General features: G+C 41.2%; 10 non-coding genes across 10 annotated transcripts; all 10 read left to right on the forward strand.

The window, feature by feature from the left end:
- The first annotated feature begins 143 nt into the window (after positions 1-143).
- On the forward strand, positions 144-307 carry LOC115182924 (U1 spliceosomal RNA). The gene has a single exon (XR_003873910.1). It is a non-coding gene; the product is annotated as a U1 spliceosomal RNA (small nuclear RNA).
- Positions 308-2,372: 2,065 nt separating this feature from the next.
- Positions 2,373-2,536, forward strand: LOC115182920 (U1 spliceosomal RNA). The gene has a single exon (XR_003873906.1). It is a non-coding gene; the product is annotated as a U1 spliceosomal RNA (small nuclear RNA).
- Positions 2,537-4,594: 2,058 nt separating this feature from the next.
- Positions 4,595-4,758, forward strand: LOC115182926 (U1 spliceosomal RNA). The gene has a single exon (XR_003873912.1). It is a non-coding gene; the product is annotated as a U1 spliceosomal RNA (small nuclear RNA).
- Positions 4,759-6,815: 2,057 nt separating this feature from the next.
- LOC115182927 (U1 spliceosomal RNA) lies at positions 6,816-6,979 on the forward strand. Its single transcript, XR_003873913.1, has one exon. It is a non-coding gene; the product is annotated as a U1 spliceosomal RNA (small nuclear RNA).
- A 2,057-nt stretch (positions 6,980-9,036) lies between these two features.
- Positions 9,037-9,200, forward strand: LOC115182928 (U1 spliceosomal RNA). Its single transcript, XR_003873914.1, has one exon. It is a non-coding gene; the product is annotated as a U1 spliceosomal RNA (small nuclear RNA).
- A 2,058-nt stretch (positions 9,201-11,258) lies between these two features.
- LOC115182929 (U1 spliceosomal RNA) lies at positions 11,259-11,422 on the forward strand. Its single transcript, XR_003873915.1, has one exon. It is a non-coding gene; the product is annotated as a U1 spliceosomal RNA (small nuclear RNA).
- Positions 11,423-13,480: 2,058 nt separating this feature from the next.
- On the forward strand, positions 13,481-13,644 carry LOC115182921 (U1 spliceosomal RNA). Its single transcript, XR_003873907.1, has one exon. It is a non-coding gene; the product is annotated as a U1 spliceosomal RNA (small nuclear RNA).
- A 2,058-nt stretch (positions 13,645-15,702) lies between these two features.
- LOC115182922 (U1 spliceosomal RNA) lies at positions 15,703-15,866 on the forward strand. Its single transcript, XR_003873908.1, has one exon. It is a non-coding gene; the product is annotated as a U1 spliceosomal RNA (small nuclear RNA).
- Positions 15,867-17,924: 2,058 nt separating this feature from the next.
- LOC115182923 (U1 spliceosomal RNA) lies at positions 17,925-18,088 on the forward strand. The gene has a single exon (XR_003873909.1). It is a non-coding gene; the product is annotated as a U1 spliceosomal RNA (small nuclear RNA).
- Positions 18,089-20,144: 2,056 nt separating this feature from the next.
- LOC115182925 (U1 spliceosomal RNA) lies at positions 20,145-20,308 on the forward strand. The gene has a single exon (XR_003873911.1). It is a non-coding gene; the product is annotated as a U1 spliceosomal RNA (small nuclear RNA).
- The last annotated feature ends 632 nt before the right edge of the window (positions 20,309-20,940 follow it).

Below are 20,940 nucleotides of genomic sequence, written 5' to 3' on the forward strand. Positions count from 1 at the left end.
ACCGCTTTGTCCGCAACTGTATTAGTAAAACGTTTATTAGACCCTGGTCGATATGATGTGGTATTGTCAGTAGTAGAAGTGGTAACCGTTAGACAAACACCTTTGTCCTGGAATGAGTGCCCCTCTACCAATGTGTACAACTCATACTTACCTGGCAAGGGAGACACCGTGATCAAGAAGGTGGTTCACCCAGGGCGAGGCTCAGCCATTGCACTCCGGCTGTGCTGACCCCTGCGAATTTCCCAAATGTGGAAATCTCGATTGCATAATTTCTGGTAGTGGGGGACTGCGTTCGCGCTCTCCCCTGATCTTGATGTTAAAAATAATGTATAAACTGGTATTCCGAGTTATAACTCTTTTGACAAAGAGATTTATCATCATTTACATTTTCTTCCTTTTCAGATGAATGGTTATAGAATGTAGGATATATTTAAAAGCCAACTAAGGCCTCAGAGATACATTTTGTCTTCTGATAACCACAATGTGTGTGATCTGTTATTGTAGCACTGGTGATTATTTATGCCTGTCATGTCCTGATTATGTCAAGGAAAAGGCCTACTTGTGAATGGATCATTTTGCGCCATCAAATGTAATCTGGATTGAGGTGTTTTAATTCGCTAGATAATTAAGTCATTTATATGACCGTTTGTAATTTAAGACACACAATAAACAGGCCTGCCTCACATACGGTCGTGATTGGGAGTCCATATCATCTGAAATGGAATCGGTCTCATATCACCAGGCTCATCAACGTTGTATATTGTATCCATTACCATTCCACAGACATTTCCCTGGTCAGCTATTACCATGACAACAGACAATTTTCCCCTGGTACAACCGTTACCACGACAACAGCCATTTCCCGTCAACCATTACCATGACAACAGACCTTTCCTGGTCAACCATTACCATGACAACAGACATTTCCCTGGTCAACAATTAACATCCACAGAACTTTCCCTGGTCAACCATTACCATGACCAACAGACATTTCCCTGGTCAACTATTCCACAGACATTTTCCTGATCCACTATTCCTGATGAAGTCAGTCAAAACAGAGATGTCAGTGGAGTGGGGTCTTTCTAAAAACCAGACTGTACTTTTGGATAAAATAGTATTCTTGCCAGTATATTCCTCAATCCTGTTCATAAATTACTTTTTCCAGCATCTTAGACCGCTCACTCAAAATTGATACAGGTCTGTTTTGCTGCCCTTCTTGTGGATAGGGGTCACTCTAAGCATTGGCCATATACCACAAAACCCCCAGAAGGGCATTATTGATATTAGAAACTGGTTACCAACTAAATTAGAACAGTAAAAATATTCGTTTTTGTCAATCTGCATTCAGGGCTCAAACCACCCAGTTTATAATTTATAATAGATCACCTGTCTGAAAAGTACTACAAACTATGAGTTGCAGTAGCCTATTCAATTGGCCCAGCGTTGTCCAGGTTTGGCCGGTGTAGGCCTTCATTGTAAATAAGAACTGTTTCTTTGGGATAGGTGGGACAGTAGCGTCCCACCTGGCCACCATCCGGTGAAATTGCAGAGCGCGAAATTCAAATTAAATTACTATAAATATTAAACTTTCATGAAATCACAAGTGCAACACATCAAAATAAAGCTTAACTTGTTGTTAAAAAAAAAACAGCCTGCAACTCTTTCTAACGACTGTTGACATCTAGTGGAAGTCCTAGGAACTGCAATCGGGCACGATTTCGCCCTTTTATAAAAGTGCCAGCCATTGAAATCAGTGGTAGGAGGATTTCTTTTGGGGGGAGGGGGATGGTTTGTCCTCGGCGTTTCGCCTGCCATTTCAGTTCTGTTTTACTCACAGACGTTATTTTAACAGTTTTAGAAACTTTAGAGTGTTTTCTATCCATATCTATCAATGCATATCCTAGCTTCTGGGCCTGAGTAGCATGCAGTTTACTTTGCGCATGCTTTTCATCCGGAAGTCAAAATATCGCCCCCTATCCCTAGTAGCTACTACTGTGTCTTGTTGTTGTTGATGAAGTAGTAGGCGACTGTTTCTCCTTTATATCTGGGGTCGTATGTGATGAAACTATTCCTACAATGTCTGGAACGCTACAAAACACCAGAAATAGTTGGTGTCTTTCGGTTGGCTGTGTAAGCACGAATGTGATTTCAGCATTTCTACCGTGTTGCATGATGGGAAAAATAGTCAGACAGCGATATAATATAATAAAACAAAGTGCATCGCTTTTCCACCGCTTTGTCCGCAACTGTATTAGTAAACGTTATTAGACCCTGGTCGATATGATGTGGTATTGTCAGTAGTAGAAGTGGTAACCGTTAGACAAACACCTTTGTCCTGGAATGAGTGCCCCTCTACCAACTGTGTACAACTCATACTTACCTGGCAAGGGAGACACCGTGATCAAGAAGGCGGTTCACCCAGGGCGAGGCTCAGCCATTGCACTCCGGCTGTGCTGACCCCTGCGAATTTCCCAAATGTGGAAATCTCGATTGCATAATTTCTGGTAGTGGGGGACTGCGTTCGCGCTCTCCCCTGATCTTGATGTTAAAAATAATGTATAAACTAGTATACCAAGTAGTAACTCTTTGACAAAGAGATTTATCATCATTTACATTTTCTTCCTTTTCAGATGAATGGTTATAGAATGTAGGATATATTTAAAAGCCAACTAAGGCCTCAGAGATACATTTTGTCTTCTGATAACCACAATGTGTGTGATCTGTTATTGTAGCACTGGTGATTATTTATGCCTGTCATGTCCTGATTATGTCAAGGAAAAGGCCTACTTGTGAATGGATCATTTTGCGCCCTCAGATGTAATCTGGATTGAGGTGTTTTATTCGCTAGATAATTAAGTCATTTATATGACCGTTTGTAATTTAAGACCACAATAAACAGGCTGCCTCACATACGGTCGTGATTGGGAGTCCCATATCATCTGAAATGGAATCGGTCTATATCACCAAGGCTCATCAACTTTGTATATTGTATCCATTACCATTCCACAGACATTTCCCTGGTCAGCTATTACCATGACAACAGACATTTCCCTGGTCAACCGTTACCACGACAACAGCCATTTCCCTGGTCAACCATTACCATGACAACAGACATTTCCCTGGTCAACCATTACCATGACAACAGACATTTCCCTGGTCAACCATTAACATTCCACAGACATTTCCCTGGTCAACCATTACCATGACAACAGACATTTCCCTGGTCAACTATTCCACAGACATTTTCCTGATCCACTTATTTCCTGATGAAGTCAGTCAAAACAGAGATGTCAGTGGAGTGGGTCTTTCTAAAACCAGACTGTAGTTTGGATAAAAGAGTATTCTTGCCAGTATATTCCTCTATCTGTTCATAAATTACTTTTTCCAGCATCTTAGACCGCTCACTCAAAATTGATACAGGTCTGTTTTGCTGCCCTTCTTGTGGATAGGGGTCACTCTAGCATTGGCCATATACCACAAACCCCCAGAAGGGCATTATTGATATTAGAAACTGGTTACCAACTAAATTAGAACAGTAAAAATATTCGTTTTTGTCAATCTGCATTCAGGGCTCAAACCACCCAGTTTATAATTTATAATAGATCACCTGTCTGAAAAGTACTACAAACTATGAGTTGCAGTAGCCTATTCAATTGGCCCAGCGTTGTCCAGGTTTGGCCGGTGTAGGCCTTCATTGTAAATAAGAACTTGTTTCTTTGGGATAGGTGGGACAGTAGCGTCCCACCTGGCCACCATCCGGTGAAATTGCAGAGCGCGAAATTCAAATTAAATTACTATAAATATTAAACTTTCATGAAATCACAAGTGCAACACATCAAAATAAAGCTTAACTTGTTGTTCAAAAAAAAAACAGCCTGCAACTCTTTCTAACGACTGTTGACATCTAGTGGAAGTCCTAGGAACTGCAATCGGGCACGATTTCGCCCTTTTATAAAAGTGCCAGCCATTGAAATCAGTGGTAGGAGGATTTCTTTTGGGGGGAGGGGGATGGTTTGTCCTCGGCGTTTCGCCTGCCATTTCAGTTCGGTTTTACTCACAGACGTTATTTTAACAGTTTTAGAAACTTTAGAGTGTTTTCTATCCATATCTATCAATGCAAATCCTAGCTTCTGGGCCTGAGTAGCATGCAGTTTACTTTGCGCATGCTTTTCATCCGGAAGTCAAAATATCGCCCCCTATCCCTAGTAGCTACTACTGTGTCTTGTTGTTGTTGATGAAGTAGTAGGCGACTGTTTCTCCTTTATATCTGGGGTCGTATGTGATGAAACTATTCCTACAATGTCTGGAACTCTACAAAACACCAGAAATAGTTGGTGTCTTTCGGTTGGCTGTGTAAGCACGAATGTGATTTCAGCATTTCTACCGTGTTGCATGATGGGAAAAATAGTCAGACAGCGATATAATATAATAAAACAAAGTGCATCGCTTTTCCACCGCTTTGTCCGCAACTGTATTAGTAAACGTTATTAGACCCTGGTCGATATGATGTGGTATTGTCAGTAGTAGAAGTGGTAACCGTTAGACAAACACCTTTGTCCTGGAATGAGTGCCCCTCTACCAATGTGTACAACTCATACTTACCTGGCAAGGGAGACACCGTGATCAAGAAGGCGGTTCACCCAGGGCGAGGCTCAGCCATTGCACTCCGGCTGTGCTGACCCCTGCGAATTTCCCAAATGTGGAAATCTCGATTGCATAATTTCTGGTAGTGGGGGACTGCGTTCGCGCTCTCCCCTGATCTTGATGTTAAAAATAATGTATAAACTGGTATTCCGAGTTATAACTCTTTTGACAAAGAGATTTATCATCATTTACATTTTCTTCCTTATCAGATGAATGGTTATAGAATGTAGGATATATTTAAAAGCCAACTAAGGCCTCAGAGATACATTTTGTCTTCTGATAACCACAATGTGTGTGATCTGTTATTGTAGCACTGGTGATTATTTATGCCTGTCATGTCCTGATTATGTCAAGGAAAAGGCCTACTTGTGAATGGATCATTTTGCGCCCTCAGATGTAATCTGGATTGAGGTGTTTTATTCGCTAGATAATTAAGTCATTTATATGACCGTTTGTAACTTAAGACCACAATAAACAGGCTGCCTCACATACGGTCGTGATTGGGAGTCCCATATCATCTGAAATGGAATCGGTCTATATCACCAAGGCTCATCAACTTTGTATATTGTATCCATTACCATTCCACAGACATTTCCCTGGTCAGCTATTACCATGACAACAGACATTTCCCTGGTCAACCGTTACCACGACAACAGCCATTTCCCTGGTCAACCATTACCATGACAACAGACATTTCCCTGGTCAACCATTACCATGACAACAGACATTTGCCTGGTCAACCATTAACATTCCACAGACATTTCCCTGGTCAACCATTACCATGACAACAGACATTTCCCTGGTCAACTATTCCACAGACATTTTCCTGATCCACTTTATCCTGATGAAGTCAGTCAAAACAGAGATGTCAGTGGAGTGGGTCTTTCTAAAACCAGACTGTAGTTTGGATAAAAGAGTATTCTTGCCAGTATATTCCTCTATCTGTTCATAAATTACTTTTTCCAGCATCTTAGACCGCTCACTCAAAATTGATACAGGTCTGTTTTGCTGCCCTTCTTGTGGATAGGGGTCACTCTAGCATTGGCCATATACCACAAACCCCCAGAAGGGCATTATTGATATTAGAAACTGGTTACCAACTAAATTATAACAGTAAAAATATTCGTTTTTGTCAATCTGCATTCAGGGCTCAAACCACCCAGTTTATAATTTATAATAGATCACCTGTCTGAAAAGTACTACAAACTATGAGTTGCAGTAGCCTATTCAATTGGCCCAGCGTTGTCCAGGTTTGGCCGGTGTAGGCCTTCATTGTAAATAAGAACTTGTTTCTTTGGGATAGGTGGGACAGTAGCGTCCCACCTGGCCACCATCCGGTGAAATTGCAGAGCGCGAAATTCAAATTAAATTACTATAAATATTAAACTTTCATGAAATCACAAGTGCAACACATCAAAATAAAGCTTAACTTGTTGTTCAAAAAAAAACAGCCTGCAACTCTTTCTAACGACTGTTGACATCTAGTGGAAGTCCTAGGAACTGCAATCGGGCACGATTTCGCCCTTTTATAAAAGTGCCAGCCATTGAAATCAGTGGTAGGAGGATTTCTTTTGGGGGGAGGGGGATGGTTTGTCCTCGGCGTTTCGCCTGCCATTTCAGTTCGGTTTTACTCACAGACGTTATTTTAACAGTTTTAGAAACTTTAGAGTGTTTTCTATCCATATCTATCAATGCAAATCCTAGCTTCTGGGCCTGAGTAGCATGCAGTTTACTTTGCGCATGCTTTTCATCCGGAAGTCAAAATATCGCCCCCTATCCCTAGTAGCTACTACTGTGTCTTGTTGTTGTTGATGAAGTAGTAGGCGACTGTTTCTCCTTTATATCTGGGGTCGTATGTGATGAAACTATTCCTACAATGTCTGGAACTCTACAAAACACCAGAAATAGTTGGTGTCTTTCGGTTGGCTGTGTAAGCACGAATGTGATTTCAGCATTTCTACCGTGTTGCATGATGGGAAAAATAGTCAGACAGCGATATAATATAATAAAACAAAGTGCATCGCTTTTCCACCGCTTTGTCCGCAACTGTATTAGTAAACGTTATTAGACCCTGGTCGATATGATGTGGTATTGTCAGTAGTAGAAGTGGTAACCGTTAGACAAACACCTTTGTCCTGGAATGAGTGCCCCTCTACCAATGTGTACAACTCATACTTACCTGGCAAGGGAGACACCGTGATCAAGAAGGCGGTTCACCCAGGGCGAGGCTCAGCCATTGCACTCCGGCTGTGCTGACCCCTGCGAATTTCCCAAATGTGGAAATCTCGATTGCATAATTTCTGGTAGTGGGGGACTGCGTTCGCGCTCTCCCCTGATCTTGATGTTAAAAATAATGTATAAACTGGTATTCCGAGTTATAACTCTTTTGACAAAGAGATTTATCATCATTTACATTTTCTTCCTTTTCAGATGAATGGTTATAGAATGTAGGATATATTTAAAAGCCAACTAAGGCCTCAGAGATACATTTTGTCTTCTGATAACCACAATGTGTGTGATCTGTTATTGTAGCACTGGTGATTATTTATGCCTGTCATGTCCTGATTATGTCAAGGAAAAGGCCTACTTGTGAATGGATCATTTTGCGCCCTCAGATGTAATCTGGATTGAGGTGTTTTATTCGCTAGATAATTAAGTCATTTATATGACCGTTTGTAATTTAAGACCACAATAAACAGGCTGCCTCACATACGGTCGTGATTGGGAGTCCCATATCATCTGAAATGGAATCGGTCTATATCACCAAGGCTCATCAACTTTGTATATTGTATCCATTACCATTCCACAGACATTTCCCTGGTCAGCTATTACCATGACAACAGACATTTCCCTGGTCAACCGTTACCACGACAACAGCCATTTCCCTGGTCAACCATTACCATGACAACAGACATTTCCCTGGTCAACCATTACCATGACAACAGACATTTCCCTGGTCAACCATTAACATTCCACAGACATTTCCCTGGTCAACCATTACCATGACAACAGACATTTCCCTGGTCAACTATTCCACAGACATTTTCCTGATCCACTATTTCCTGATGAAGTCAGTCAAAACAGAGATGTCAGTGGAGTGGGTCTTTCTAAAACCAGACTGTAGTTTGGATAAAAGAGTATTCTTGCGAGTATATTCCTCTATCTGTTCATAAATTACTTTTTCCAGCATCTTAGACCGCTCACTCAAAATTGATACAGGTCTGTTTTGCTGCCCTTCTTGTGGATAGGGGTCACTCTAGCATTGGCCATATACCACAAACCCCCAGAAGGGCATTATTGATATTAGAAACTGGTTACCAACTAAATTATAACAGTAAAAATATTCGTTTTTGTCAATCTGCATTCAGGGCTCAAACCACCCAGTTTATAATTTATAATAGATCACCTGTCTGAAAAGTACTACAAACTATGAGTTGCAGTAGCCTATTCAATTGGCCCAGCGTTGTCCAGGTTTGGCCGGTGTAGGCCTTCATTGTAAATAAGAACTTGTTTCTTTGGGATAGGTGGGACAGTAGCGTCCCACCTGGCCACCATCCGGTGAAATTGCAGAGCGCGAAATTCAAATTAAATTACTATAAATATTAAACTTTCATGAAATCACAAGTGCAACACATCAAAATAAAGCTTAACTTGTTGTTCAAAAAAAAACAGCCTGCAACTCTTTCTAACGACTGTTGACATCTAGTGGAAGTCCTAGGAACTGCAATCGGGCACGATTTCGCCCTTTTATAAAAGTGCCAGCCATTGAAATCAGTGGTAGGAGGATTTCTTTTGGGGGGAGGGGGATGGTTTGTCCTCGGCGTTTCGCCTGCCATTTCAGTTCGGTTTTACTCACAGACGTTATTTTAACAGTTTTAGAAACTTTAGAGTGTTTTCTATCCATATCTATCAATGCAAATCCTAGCTTCTGGGCCTGAGTAGCATGCAGTTTACTTTGCGCATGCTTTTCATCCGGAAGTCAAAATATCGCCCCCTATCCCTAGTAGCTACTACTGTGTCTTGTTGTTGTTGATGAAGTAGTAGGCGACTGTTTCTCCTTTATATCTGGGGTCGTATGTGATGAAACTATTCCTACAATGTCTGGAACTCTACAAAACACCAGAAATAGTTGGTGTCTTTCGGTTGGCTGTGTAAGCACGAATGTGATTTCAGCATTTCTACCGTGTTGCATGATGGGAAAAATAGTCAGACAGCGATATAATATAATAAAACAAAGTGCATCGCTTTTCCACCGCTTTGTCCGCAACTGTATTAGTAAACGTTATTAGACCCTGGTCGATATGATGTGGTATTGTCAGTAGTAGAAGTGGTAACCGTTAGACAAACACCTTTGTCCTGGAATGAGTGCCCCTCTACCAATGTGTACAACTCATACTTACCTGGCAAGGGAGACACCGTGATCAAGAAGGCGGTTCACCCAGGGCGAGGCTCAGCCATTGCACTCCGGCTGTGCTGACCCCTGCGAATTTCCCAAATGTGGAAATCTCGATTGCATAATTTCTGGTAGTGGGGGACTGCGTTCGCGCTCTCCCCTGATCTTGATGTTAAAAATAATGTATAAACTGGTATTCCGAGTTATAACTCTTTTGACAAAGAGATTTATCATCATTTACATTTTCTTCCTTTTCAGATGAATGGTTATAGAATGTAGGATATATTTTAAAGCCAACTAAGGCCTCAGAGATACATTTTGTCTTCTGATAACCACAATGTGTGTGATCTGTTATTGTAGCACTGGTGATTATTTATGCCTGTCATGTCCTGATTATGTCAAGGAAAAGGCCTACTTGTGAATGGATCATTTTGCGCCCTCAGATGTAATCTGGATTGAGGTGTTTTATTCGCTAGATAATTAAGTCATTTATATGACCGTTTGTAATTTAAGACCACAATAAACAGGCTGCCTCACATACGGTCGTGATTGGGAGTCCCATATCATCTGAAATGGAATCGGTCTATATCACCAAGGCTCATCAACTTTGTATATTGTATCCATTACCATTCCACAGACATTTCCCTGGTCAGCTATTACCATGACAACAGACATTTCCCTGGTCAACCGTTACCACGACAACAGCCATTTCCCTGGTCAACCATTACCATGACAACAGACATTTCCCTGGTCAACCATTACCATGACAACAGACATTTCCCTGGTCAACCATTAACATTCCACAGACATTTCCCTGGTCAACCATTACCATGACAACAGACATTTCCCTGGTCAACTATTCCACAGACATTTTCCTGATCCACTATTTTCCTGATGAAGTCAGTCAAAACAGAGATGTCAGTGGAGTGGGTCTTTCTAAAACCAGACTGTAGTTTGGATAAAAGAGTATTCTTGCGAGTATATTCCTCTATCTGTTCATAAATTACTTTTTCCAGCATCTTAGACCGCTCACTCAAAATTGATACAGGTCTGTTTTGCTGCCCTTCTTGTGGATAGGGGTCACTCTAGCATTGGCCATATACCACAAACCCCCAGAAGGGCATTATTGATATTAGAAACTGGTTACCAACTAAATTATAACAGTAAAAATATTCGTTTTTGTCAATCTGCATTCAGGGCTCAAACCACCCAGTTTATAATTTATAATAGATCACCTGTCTGAAAAGTACTACAAACTATGAGTTGCAGTAGCCTATTCAATTGGCCCAGCGTTGTCCAGGTTTGGCCGGTGTAGGCCTTCATTGTAAATAAGAACTTGTTTCTTTGGGATAGGTGGGACAGTAGCGTCCCACCTGGCCACCATCCGGTGAAATTGCAGAGCGCGAAATTCAAATTAAATTACTATAAATATTAAACTTTCATGAAATCACAAGTGCAACACATCAAAATAAAGCTTAACTTGTTGTTCAAAAAAAAACAGCCTGCAACTCTTTCTAACGACTGTTGACATCTAGTGGAAGTCCTAGGAACTGCAATCGGGCACGATTTCGCCCTTTTATAAAAGTGCCAGCCATTGAAATCAGTGGTAGGAGGATTTCTTTTGGGGGGAGGGGGATGGTTTGTCCTCGGCGTTTCGCCTGCCATTTCAGTTCGGTTTTACTCACAGACGTTATTTTAACAGTTTTAGAAACTTTAGAGTGTTTTCTATCCATATCTATCAATGCAAATCCTAGCTTCTGGGCCTGAGTAGCATGCAGTTTACTTTGCGCATGCTTTTCATCCGGAAGTCAAAATATCGCCCCCTATCCCTAGTAGCTACTACTGTGTCTTGTTGTTGTTGATGAAGTAGTAGGCGACTGTTTCTCCTTTATATCTGGGGTCGTATGTGATGAAACTATTCCTACAATGTCTGGAACTCTACAAAACACCAGAAATAGTTGGTGTCTTTCGGTTGGCTGTGTAAGCACGAATGTGATTTCAGCATTTCTACCGTGTTGCATGATGGGAAAAATAGTCAGACAGCGATATAATATAATAAAACAAAGTGCATCGCTTTTCCACCGCTTTGTCCGCAACTGTATTAGTAAACGTTATTAGACCCTGGTCGATATGATGTGGTATTGTCAGTAGTAGAAGTGGTAACCGTTAGACAAACACCTTTGTCCTGGAATGAGTGCCCCTCTACCAATGTGTACAACTCATACTTACCTGGCAAGGGAGACACCGTGATCAAGAAGGCGGTTCACCCAGGGCGAGGCTCAGCCATTGCACTCCGGCTGTGCTGACCCCTGCGAATTTCCCAAATGTGGAAATCTCGATTGCATAATTTCTGGTAGTGGGGGACTGCGTTCGCGCTCTCCCCTGATCTTGATGTTAAAAATAATGTATAAACTGGTATTCCGAGTTATAACTCTTTTGACAAAGAGATTTATCATCATTTACATTTTCTTCCTTTTCAGATGAATGGTTATAGAATGTAGGATATATTTAAAAGCCAACTAAGGCCTCAGAGATACATTTTGTCTTCTGATAACCACAATGTGTGTGATCTGTTATTGTAGCACTGGTGATTATTTATGCCTGTCATGTCCTGATTATGTCAAGGAAAAGGCCTACTTGTGAATGGATCATTTTGCGCCCTCAGATGTAATCTGGATTGAGGTGTTTTATTCGCTAGATAATTAAGTCATTTATATGACCGTTTGTAATTTAAGACCACAATAAACAGGCTGCCTCACATACGGTCGTGATTGGGAGTCCCATATCATCTGAAATGGAATCGGTCTATATCACCAAGGCTCATCAACTTTGTATATTGTATCCATTACCATTCCACAGACATTTCCCTGGTCAGCTATTACCATGACAACAGACATTTCCCTGGTCAACCGTTACCACGACAACAGCCATTTCCCTGGTCAACCATTACCATGACAACAGACATTTCCCTGGTCAACCATTACCATGACAACAGACATTTCCCTGGTCAACCATTAACATTCCACAGACATTTCCCTGGTCAACCATTACCATGACAACAGACATTTCCCTGGTCAACTATTCCACAGACATTTTCCTGATCCACTATTTTCCTGATGAAGTCAGTCAAAACAGAGATGTCAGTGGAGTGGGTCTTTCTAAAACCAGACTGTAGTTTGGATAAAAGAGTATTCTTGCGAGTATATTCCTCTATCTGTTCATAAATTACTTTTTCCAGCATCTTAGACCGCTCACTCAAAATTGATACAGGTCTGTTTTGCTGCCCTTCTTGTGGATAGGGGTCACTCTAGCATTGGCCATATACCACAAACCCCCAGAAGGGCATTATTGATATTAGAAACTGGTTACCAACTAAATTATAACAGTAAAAATATTCGTTTTTGTCAATCTGCATTCAGGGCTCAAACCACCCAGTTTATAATTTATAATAGATCACCTGTCTGAAAAGTACTACAAACTATGAGTTGCAGTAGCCTATTCAATTGGCCCAGCGTTGTCCAGGTTTGGCCGGTGTAGGCCTTCATTGTAAATAAGAACTTGTTTCTTTGGGATAGGTGGGACAGTAGCGTCCCACCTGGCCACCATCCGGTGAAATTGCAGAGCGCGAAATTCAAATTAAATTACTATAAATATTAAACTTTCATGAAATCACAAGTGCAACACATCAAAATAAAGCTTAACTTGTTGTTCAAAAAAAAACAGCCTGCAACTCTTTCTAACGACTGTTGACATCTAGTGGAAGTCCTAGGAACTGCAATCGGGCACGATTTCGCCCTTTTATAAAAGTGCCAGCCATTGAAATCAGTGGTAGGAGGATTTCTTTTGGGGGGAGGGGGATGGTTTGTCCTCGGCGTTTCGCCTGCCATTTCAGTTCGGTTTTACTCACAGACGTTATTTTAACAGTTTTAGAAACTTTAGAGTGTTTTCTATCCATATCTATCAATGCAAATCCTAGCTTCTGGGCCTGAGTAGCATGCAGTTTACTTTGCGCATGCTTTTCATCCGGAAGTCAAAATATCGCCCCCTATCCCTAGTAGCTACTACTGTGTCTTGTTGTTGTTGATGAAGTAGTAGGCGACTGTTTCTCCTTTATATCTGGGGTCGTATGTGATGAAACTATTCCTACAATGTCTGGAACTCTACAAAACACCAGAAATAGTTGGTGTCTTTCGGTTGGCTGTGTAAGCACGAATGTGATTTCAGCATTTCTACCGTGTTGCATGATGGGAAAAATAGTCAGACAGCGATATAATATAATAAAACAAAGTGCATCGCTTTTCCACCGCTTTGTCCGCAACTGTATTAGTAAACGTTATTAGACCCTGGTCGATATGATGTGGTATTGTCAGTAGTAGAAGTGGTAACCGTTAGACAAACACCTTTGTCCTGGAATGAGTGCCCCTCTACCAATGTGTACAACTCATACTTACCTGGCAAGGGAGACACCGTGATCAAGAAGGCGGTTCACCCAGGGCGAGGCTCAGCCATTGCACTCCGGCTGTGCTGACCCCTGCGAATTTCCCAAATGTGGAAATCTCGATTGCATAATTTCTGGTAGTGGGGGACTGCGTTCGCGCTCTCCCCTGATCTTGATGTTAAAAATAATGTATAAACTGGTATTCCGAGTTATAACTCTTTTGACAAAGAGATTTATCATCATTTACATTTTCTTCCTTTTCAGATGAATGGTTATAGAATGTAGGATATATTTAAAAGCCAACTAAGGCCTCAGAGATACATTTTGTCTTCTGATAACCACAATGTGTGTGATCTGTTATTGTAGCACTGGTGATTATTTATGCCTGTCATGTCCTGATTATGTCAAGGAAAAGGCCTACTTGTGAATGGATCATTTTGCGCCCTCAGATGTAATCTGGATTGAGGTGTTTTATTCGCTAGATAATTAAGTCATTTATATGACCGTTTGTAATTTAAGACCACAATAAACAGGCTGCCTCACATACGGTCGTGATTGGGAGTCCCATATCATCTGAAATGGAATCGGTCTATATCACCAAGGCTCATCAACTTTGTATATTGTATCCATTACCATTCCACAGACATTTCCCTGGTCAGCTATTACCATGACAACAGACATTTCCCTGGTCAACCGTTACCACGACAACAGCCATTTCCCTGGTCAACCATTACCATGACAACAGACATTTCCCTGGTCAACCATTACCATGACAACAGACATTTCCCTGGTCAACCATTAACATTCCACAGACATTTCCCTGGTCAACCATTACCATGACAACAGACATTTCCCTGGTCAACTATTCCACAGACATTTTCCTGATCCACTATTTTCCTGATGAAGTCAGTCAAAACAGAGATGTCAGTGGAGTGGGTCTTTCTAAAACCAGACTGTAGTTTGGATAAAAGAGTATTCTTGCGAGTATATTCCTCTATCTGTTCATAAATTACTTTTTCCAGCATCTTAGACCGCTCACTCAAAATTGATACAGGTCTGTTTTGCTGCCCTTCTTGTGGATAGGGGTCACTCTAGCATTGGCCATATACCACAAACCCCCAGAAGGGCATTATTGATATTAGAAACTGGTTACCAACTAAATTATAACAGTAAAAATATTCGTTTTTGTCAATCTGCATTCAGGGCTCAAACCACCCAGTTTATAATTTATAATAGATCACCTGTCTGAAAAGTACTACAAACTATGAGTTGCAGTAGCCTATTCAATTGGCCCAGCGTTGTCCAGGTTTGGCCGGTGTAGGCCTTCATTGTAAATAAGAACTTGTTTCTTTGGGATAGGTGGGACAGTAGCGTCCCACCTGGCCACCATCCGGTGAAATTGCAGAGCGCGAAATTCAAATTAAATTACTATAAATATTAAACTTTCATGAAATCACAAGTGCAACACATCAAAATAAAGCTTAACTTGTTGTTCAAAAAAAAACAGCCTGCAACTCTTTCTAACGACTGTTGACATCTAGTGGAAGTCCTAGGAACTGCAATCGGGCACGATTTCGCCCTTTTATAAAAGTGCCAGCCATTGAAATCAGTGGTAGGAGGATTTCTTTTGGGGGGAGGGGGATGGTTTGTCCTCGGCGTTTCGCCTGCCATTTCAGTTCGGTTTTACTCACAGACGTTATTTTAACAGTTTTAGAAACTTTAGAGTGTTTTCTATCCATATCTATCAATGCAAATCCTAGCTTCTGGGCCTGAGTAGCATGCAGTTTACTTTGCGCATGCTTTTCATCCGGAAGTCAAAATATCGCCCCCTATCCCTAGTAGCTACTACTGTGTCTTGTTGTTGTTGATGAAGTAGTAGGCGACTGTTTCTCCTTTATATCTGGGGTCGTATGTGATGAAACTATTCCTACAATGTCTGGAACTCTACAAAACACCAGAAATAGTTGGTGTCTTTCGGTTGGCTGTGTAAGCACGAATGTGATTTCAGCATTTCTACCGTGTTGCATGATGGGAAAAATAGTCAGACAGCGATATAATATAATAAAACAAAGTGCATCGCTTTTCCACCGCTTTGTCCGCAACTGTATTAGTAAACGTTATTAGACCCTGGTCGATATGATGTGGTATTGTCAGTAGTAGAAGTGGTAACCGTTAGACAAACACCTTTGTCCTGGAATGAGTGCCCCTCTACCAATGTGTACAACTCATACTTACCTGGCAAGGGAGACACCGTGATCAAGAAGGCGGTTCACCCAGGGCGAGGCTCAGCCATTGCACTCCGGCTGTGCTGACCCCTGCGAATTTCCCAAATGTGGAAATCTCGATTGCATAATTTCTGGTAGTGGGGGACTGCGTTCGCGCTCTCCCCTGATCTTGATGTTAAAAATAATGTATAAACTGGTATTCCGAGTTATAACTCTTTTGACAAAGAGATTTATCATCATTTACATTTTCTTCCTTTTCAGATGAATGGTTATAGAATGTAGGATATATTTAAAAGCCAACTAAGGCCTCAGAGATACATTTTGTCTTCTGATAACCACAATGTGTGTGATCTGTTATTGTAGCACTGGTGATTATTTATGCCTGTCATGTCCTGATTATGTCAAGGAAAAGGCCTACTTGTGAATGGATCATTTTGCGCCCTCAGATGTAATCTGGATTGAGGTGTTTTATTCGCTAGATAATTAAGTCATTTATATGACCGTTTGTAATTTAAGACCACAATAAACAGGCTGCCTCACATACGGTCGTGATTGGGAGTCCCATATCATCTGAAATGGAATCGGTCTATATCACCAAGGCTCATCAACTTTGTATATTGTATCCATTACCATTCCACAGACATTTCCCTGGTCAGCTATTACCATGACAACAGACATTTCCCTGGTCAACCGTTACCACGACAACAGCCATTTCCCTGGTCAACCATTACCATGACAACAGACATTTCCCTGGTCAACCATTACCATGACAACAGACATTTCCCTGGTCAACCATTAACATTCCACAGACATTTCCCTGGTCAACCATTACCATGACAACAGACATTTCCCTGGTCAACTATTCCACAGACATTTTCCTGATCCACTATTTTCCTGATGAAGTCAGTCAAAACAGAGATGTCAGTGGAGTGGGTCTTTCTAAAACCAGACTGTAGTTTGGATAAAAGAGTATTCTTGCGAGTATATTCCTCTATCTGTTCATAAATTACTTTTTCCAGCATCTTAGACCGCTCACTCAAAATTGATACAGGTCTGTTTTGCTGCCCTTCTTGTGGATAGGGGTCACTCTAGCATTGGCCATATACCACAAACCCCCAGAAGGGCATTATTGATATTAGAAACTGGTTACCAACTAAATTATAACAGTAAAAATATTCGTTTTTGTCAATCTGCATTCAGGGCTCAAACCACCCAGTTTATAATTTATAATAGATCACCTGTCTGAAAAGTACTACAAACTATGAGTTGCAGTAGCCTATTCAATTGGCCCAGCGTTGTCCAGGTTTGGCCGGTGTAGGCCTTCATTGTAAATAAGAACTTGTTTCTTTGGGATAGGTGGGACAGTAGCGTCCCACCTGGCCACCATCCGGTGAAATTGCAGAGCGCGAAATTCAAATTAAATTACTATAAATATTAAACTTTCATGAAATCACAAGTGCAACACATCAAAATAAAGCTTAACTTGTTGTTCAAAAAAAAACAGCCTGCAACTCTTTCTAACGACTGTTGACATCTAGTGGAAGTCCTAGGAACTGCAATCGGGCACGATTTCGCCCTTTTATAAAAGTGCCAGCCATTGAAATCAGTGGTAGGAGGATTTCTTTTGGGGGGAGGGGGATGGTTTGTCCTCGGCGTTTCGCCTGCCATTTCAGTTCGGTTTTACTCACAGACGTTATTTTAACAGTTTTAGAAACTTTAGAGTGTTTTCTATCCATATCTATCAATGCAAATCCTAGCTTCTGGGCCTGAGTAGCATGCAGTTTACTTTGCGCATGCTTTTCATCCGGAAGTCAAAATATCGCCCCCTATCCCTAGTAGCTACTACTGTGTCTTGTTGTTGTTGATGAAGTAGTAGGCGACTGTTTCTCCTTTATATCTGGGGTCGTATGTGATGAAACTATTCCTACAATGTCTGGAACTCTACAAAACACCAGAAATAGTTGGTGTCTTTCGGTTGGCTGTGTAAGCACGAATGTGATTTCAGCATTTCTACCGTGTTGCATGATGGGAAAAATAGTCAGACAGCGATATAATATAATAAAACAAAGTGCATCGCTTTTCCACCGCTTTGTCCGCAACTGTATTAGTAAACGTTATTAGACCCTGGTCGATATGATGTGGTATTGTCAGTAGTAGAAGTGGTAACCGTTAGACAAACACCTTTGTCCTGGAATGAGTGCCCCTCTACCAATGTGTACAACTCATACTTACCTGGCAAGGGAGACACCGTGATCAAGAAGGCGGTTCACCCAGGGCGAGGCTCAGCCATTGCACTCCGGCTGTGCTGACCCCTGCGAATTTCCCAAATGTGGAAATCTCGATTGCATAATTTCTGGTAGTGGGGGACTGCGTTCGCGCTCTCCCCTGATCTTGATGTTAAAAATAATGTATAAACTGGTATTCCGAGTTATAACTCTTTTGACAAAGAGATTTATCATCATTTACATTTTCTTCCTTTTCAGATGAATGGTTATAGAATGTAGGATATATTTAAAAGCCAACTAAGGCCTCAGAGATACATTTTGTCTTCTGATAACCACAATGTGTGTGATCTGTTATTGTAGCACTGGTGATTATTTATGCCTGTCATGTCCTGATTATGTCAAGGAAAAGGCCTACTTGTGAATGGATCATTTTGCGCCCTCAGATGTAATCTGGATTGAGGTGTTTTATTCGCTAGATAATTAAGTCATTTATATGACCGTTTGTAATTTAAGACCACAATAAACAGGCTGCCTCACATACGGTCGTGATTGGGAGTCCCATATCATCTGAAATGGAATCGGTCTATATCACCAAGGCTCATCAACTTTGTATATTGTATCCATTACCATTCCACAGACATTTCCCTGGTCAGCTATTACCATGACAACAGACATTTCCCTGGTCAACCGTTACCACGACAACAGCCATTTCCCTGGTCAACCATTACCATGACAACAGACATTTCCCTGGTCAACCATTACCATGACAACAGACATTTCCCTGGTCAACCATTAACATTCCACAGACATTTCCCTGGTCAACCATTACCATGACAACAGACATTTCCCTGGTCAACTATTCCACAGACATTTTCCTGATCCACTATTTTCCTGATGAAGTCAGTCAAAACAGAGATGTCAGTGGAGTGGGTCTTTCTAAAACCAGACTGTAGTTTGGATAAAAGAGTATTCTTGCGAGTATATTCCTCTATCTGTTCATAAATTACTTTTTCCAGCATCTTAGACCGCTCACTCAAAATTGATACAGGTCTGTTTTGCTGCCCTTCTTGTGGATAGGGGTCACTCTAGCATTGGCCATATACCACAAACCCCCAGAAGGGCATTATTGATATTAGAAACTGGTTACCAACTAAATTATAACAGTAAAAATATTCGTTTTTGTCAATCTGCATTCAGGGCTCAAACCACCCAGTTTATAATTTATAATAGATCACCTGTCTGAAAAGTACTACAAACTATGAGTTGCAGTAGCCTATTCAATTGGCCCAGCGTTGTCCAGGTTTGGCCGGTGTAGGCCTTCATTGTAAATAAGAACTTGTTTCTTTGGGATAGGTGGGACAGTAGCGTCCCACCTGGCCACCATCCGGTGAAATTGCAGAGCGCGAAATTCAAATTAAATTACTATAAATATTAAACTTTCATGAAATCACAAGTGCAACACATCAAAATAAAGCTTAACTTGTTGTTCAAAAAAAAACAGCCTGCAACTCTTTCTAACGACTGTTGACATCTAGTGGAAGTCCTAGGAACTGCAATCGGGCACGATTTCGCCCTTTTATAAAGTGCCAGCCATTGAAATCAGTGGTAGGAGGATTTCTTTTGGGGGGAGGGGGATGGTTTGTCCTCGGCGTTTCGCCTGCCATTTCAGTTCGGTTTTACTCACAGACGTTATTTTAACAGTTTTAGAAACTTTAGAGTGTTTTCTATCCATATCTATCAATGCAAATCCTAGCTTCTGGGCCTGAGTAGCATGCAGTTTACTTTGCGCATGCTTTTCATCCGGAAGTCAAAATATCGCCCCCTATCCCTAGTAGCTACTACTGTGTCTTGTTGTTGTTGATGAAGTAGTAGGCGACTGTTTCTCCTTTATATCTGGGGTCGTATGTGATGAAACTATTCCTACAATGTCTGGAACTCTACAAAACACCAGAAATAGTTGGTGTCTTTCGGTTGGCTGTGTAAGCACGAATGTGATTTCAGCATTTCTACCGTGTTGCATGATGGGAAAAATAGTCAGACAGCGATATAATATAATAAACAAAGTGCATCGCTTTTCCACCGCTTTGTCCGCAACTGTATTAGTAAACGTTATTAGACCCTGGTCGATATGATGTGGTATTGTCAGTAGTAGAAGTGGTAACCGTTAGACAAACACCTTTGTCCTGGAATGAGTGCCCCTCTACCAATGTGTACAACTCATACTTACCTGGCAAGGGAGACACCGTGATCAAGAAGGCGGTTCACCCAGGGCGAGGCTCAGCCATTGCACTCCGGCTGTGCTGACCCCTGCGAATTTCCCAAATGTGGAAATCTCGATTGCATAATTTCTGGTAGTGGTGGACTGCGTTCGCGCTCTCCCCTGATCTTGATGTTAAACATAATGTATAAACTGGTATTCCGAGTTATAACTCTTTTGACAAAGAGATTTATCATCATTTACATTTTCTTCCTTTTCAGATGAATGGTTATAGAATGTAGGATATATTTAAAAGCCAACTAAGGCCTCAGAGATACATTTTGTCTTCTGATAACCACAATGTGTGTGATCTGTTATTGTAGCACTGGTGATTATTTATGCCTGTCCTGTCCTGATTATGTCAAGGAAAAGGCCTACTTGTGAATGGATCATTTTGCGCCCTCAGATGTAATCTGGATTGAGGTGTTTTATTCGCTAGATAATTAAGTCATTTATATGACCGTTTGTAATTTAAGACCACAATAAACAGGCTGCCTCACATACGGGTCGTGATTGGGAGTCCCATATCATCTGAAATGGAATCGGTCTATATCACCAAGGCTCATCAACTTTGTATATTGTATCCATTACCATTCCACAGACATTTCCCTGGTAGCTATTACCATGACAACAGACATTTCCCTGGTCAACCGTTACCACGACAACAGCCATTTCCCTGGCAACCATACCATGACAACAGACATTTCCTGGTCAACCATTACCATGACAACAGAACATTTCCCTGGTCAACCATTAAC

Source organism: Salmo trutta, unplaced genomic scaffold, assembly GCF_901001165.1.
Source record: "Salmo trutta unplaced genomic scaffold, fSalTru1.1, whole genome shotgun sequence".
In the NCBI taxonomy this organism is placed as follows: domain Eukaryota; kingdom Metazoa; phylum Chordata; class Actinopteri; order Salmoniformes; family Salmonidae; genus Salmo; species Salmo trutta.